Source organism: Polypterus senegalus, chromosome 1 (assembly GCF_016835505.1).
Source record: "Polypterus senegalus isolate Bchr_013 chromosome 1, ASM1683550v1, whole genome shotgun sequence".
Taxonomy (NCBI): domain Eukaryota; kingdom Metazoa; phylum Chordata; class Cladistia; order Polypteriformes; family Polypteridae; genus Polypterus; species Polypterus senegalus.
Window position 1 is genome coordinate 249,788,168 of NC_053154.1, and position 3,964 is coordinate 249,792,131.

Consider the following 3,964-nt stretch of genomic DNA (forward strand, 5'->3'; position numbering starts at 1 on the left):
ATCATGCATTGACAAAAGTTCCCCTTTGCTTGGAATTGAAAGTGTGAATAAATGCGTTATTTTTTTTAACGTGTTATGGAGTACCTGCATCAAGCTTCTCAGCTGTGCTTGTGCTAAGAAAAGGAAACATTTTAAAAATAACATAACATGATTGTGAATGTAATACTTTTGTGACCGTTATGAGTGTTGCTGTCATCAAGGATTTGATTATAATTTCTTTCAATCAGGTTCGTATTTGGACAGTTTTCACAAAACCACGCTTTTATCAAGGCTTCCGTCGGGTAGTCTTTTGAAATGAAATTTGCCTCCGATCAGTCTTAGGAACACGCTTTATTCCGACTCTAACATTTTTGTAGCTCTGATGTGTGCATCAATTAATCGATGTACCAGGAAATCATGCACTGACAAAAGTTCCCCTTTGCTTGGAGTGCAAAATGTGATTAAATGCGTTATTTTTTTTAACGCGTTATGGAGTACATGCATCTAAGCTTCTCAGCTGTGCTTGTGCGATCTCGTGATGTCAACGGGTTTATTTAATGTTAGCTAAGACCCGGCACTTAAAACTTTCTTGCTACAGCAATTTTAACTCCGTTACAAAGTGAGCCAAAGTCTCTTTTATACCTCGTGTCTTTTCATTAAACTTGTATCTTGCGAATACCACATTCGTCATAGGCATGACAAACGGCAGCGGGAGTGTGTCTATAAACTTAATTTAAACTTCACAATTGTGAAATGGTGTTTTCTGCTCAGCGCTCTTTGGACCTCTTCCTTGTTTTCTATGTACTGCGTTCAGAGTCATTTCACGTGATTACGTGGGAGGCGTGATGATGTCAGACGCAACTCCGCCCCCCACGGACATTGAGCTGAAGTCCATTACAGTATATGTAGAAAAATAGGTTCCAGTTATGACCATTATGCGTAGAATTTTGAAATGAAACCTGCCCAACTTTTGTAAGTAAGCTGTAAGGAATGAGCCTTCCAAATTTCAGCCATCTACCTACACGGGAAGTTGGAGAATTAGTGATGAGTGAGTGAGTGAGTGAGTCAGTGAGGGCGTTGCCTTTTATTAGTATAGATATTGGAATGTTTTGAAATAGAAAAAGGAGATTAGGAAGGATATTCCTCTTGACAATGTTAATTCTTCCAGCTAAAGTGAGATGGAGGGTAGACCATCTATGCAAGTCTTGCTTAATTTTTTCCATACAGACAGCAAAATTTTGTTGATACAGAGATTTGTTTATTTATGATTTATGTTTATTTATGATGTTTACCCCTATGTATTTAAACTGATCTGCAATGATAAAAGGGAAGATGTCCAATCTAAAATTGTGTGCTTGAGAATTCACTTGAAAGAGCACACTTTTATTCAAATTAACTCTGAGACCATAGATCTTTTGAAATTCTGTTAGTGCTGTTAGGACTGGAGGCACAGTATTTTGTGGATCTGATATATATAGTACCATATCATCTACACATAGAGAAATTTTCTGTTGAAGTCCTTCTCTGTTAATCCCCTTTATCTCATAAGCATTTCGACAGTGAGCTGCCAGTGGCTCAATGGCGATTGTAAAAAGCAGTGGTGACAAGGGACATCCGTGTCTAGTACCACATTCTAGTTTGTAGTAGTCTAAATTAATGTTGTTAAAACAAACAAAATTATGACACAAGCTATTAGCTATAAAAGAAGACAGGTGTCCAACTATAACCCAAGGGAGTCTTATGTTGCTTATTCACATGACCATCATCATCAAGTTCTTCTATGTGAACCCTGAACACCATGAGGACTAATTGAGGTAATTTATGTTAGGTAGAATGCCTAGAGGGGCTGGGTGGTTTTATTTTTTTTCTTCAGCCGTGTGCAGTTTTTTTTTTTGTTTGTTTTTTCTGTCATCCCTGGCCATCAGACCTTATTTTTATTCTATGTTAATCCACTCATCCACTCATCCATCTTCTTCTGCTTATCCCAGGTCGGGTCTTGGGGGCAGCAGTTTGAGTAGAGAGGCCCTGACTTCCCTCTCCCCGGCCACTTCTTCTAGCTCTTCCGGGAGATTCCCAAGGCATTCCCAGGCCAGCCAGAATACATAGTCCCTCCAGCATGTCCTGGGTCTTCTCCGGGGCTTCCTCCCGGTTTTACGTGCCCGGAACACCTCACCAGGGAGGCGTTCAGGAGGCATCCTGTTCAGATGGCCAAGCCACCTCATCTGAATCCTCTAAATGCGGAGGAGCAGCGGGCTCTACTCTGAGCCCCTACCGGATGCCTGAGATTCTCACCCTATCTTTAAGGGAAAGCCCAGACACCCTGTGGAAGAAACTCATTTCAGCCGCTTGTATTCGCAATCTCGTTCTTTCGGTCACTACCGATAGCTCATGACCATAGATGATGGTAGTAACATAGATCAACTGGTAAATTGAGAGCTTTGCCTTACAGCTCAGCTCCTTTTTCACCACGACAGACCGATGTAGAACCCGGAACACTGCGGACACTACACCGATCCGCCTGTTGATCTCACGCTCCATTCTTCCCTCACTCGTGAACAAGACCCAGAGATACTTGAACTCCTCCACTTTGGGGCAGGATCTCGCCTCCAACCCAGAGAGAGCACTCCACCCTTTTTCAGCTGAGGACCATGGTCTCAGATTTGGAGGTGCTGATTCCCATCCCAGCTGCTTCACACTCAGCTGCAAACCAATTCAGAGAGAGCTGAAGATCACGGCCTGATGAAGCAAACAGGACAACATCATCTGCAAAAAGCTCCAAACCGGACCCCCTCAACACCCTGGCTGCGCCTAGAAATTCTGTCCATAAAAGTTATGAACAGAATCGGTGACAAAGGGCAGCCCTGGCGGACTCCAACTCTCACTGGAAACGGGTTCGACTTACTGCCGGCAATGAAGATCAAGCTCTGATACCAGTTGTACAGGGACTGAACAGCCCTTATCAGGGGGTCCAGTACCCGATACTCCCAGAGCACCCCCCACAGGATTCTCCGAGGGACACAGTTGAACGCCTTTTCCAAGTCCACAAAACACATGTAGACTGGTTGGGCAAACTCCCATGCACCCTCCAGGACTCTGCTAAGGGTGTAGAGCTGGTCCACTGTTCCATGACCAGGATGAAAACCACACTGCTCCTCCTGAATCCGAGATTCGACTATCTGACAGATGCTCCTCTCCAGAACCCCCGAATAAACTTCTCCAGGGAGGCAGAGGAGTGTGATCCCTCTGTAGTTGGAACACACCCTCCGGTCCCCCTTCTTAAAGAGAGGGACTACCACTCCGGTCTGCCAATCCAGAGGCACTGTCCCCGATGTCCATGCAACGTTGCAGAGACGTGTCAACCAAGACAGTCCTACAACATCCAGAGCCTTGAGAAACTCAGGGTCTATCTCATCCACCCCTGGGGCCCTGCCACCAAGGAGTTTTTTGACCACCTCGGTGACCTCAGTCCCAGAGATGGGGGAGCCCTCATTGAAAGGCATGTTGATGGGATTGAGGAGGTCTTCGAAGTACTCCCCCCACCAACCCACAACGTCCCGAGTCGAGGTCAGCAGTGCACCATCCCCACCATATACGGTATTGACACTGCACTGCTCCCCACTGCTCCCCCCTCCTGAGACGCCGGATGGTGGACCAGAATCTCCTCGAAGCCATCCGAAAGTCGTTCTCCATGGCCTCCTCCCATGCCCGAGTTTTTGCCTCAGCAACCACCGAAGCCGCATTCCGCTTGGCCTGTCGGTGCCTATTAGCTGCCTCCAGAGTCCCACAGGACAAAAGGGTCCAGTAGGACTCTTTCTTCAGCTTGACGGCATCCCTCACCACCAGTGTCCACCAACGGGTTCGGGGATTGCCGCTGCGACAGGCACCGACCACCTTATGGCCACAGCTCTGGTCAGCCGCCTCAACAATAGAGGCACGGAACATGGCCCATTCGGACTCAATGTCCCCCACCTCCCTCAGGACGTGG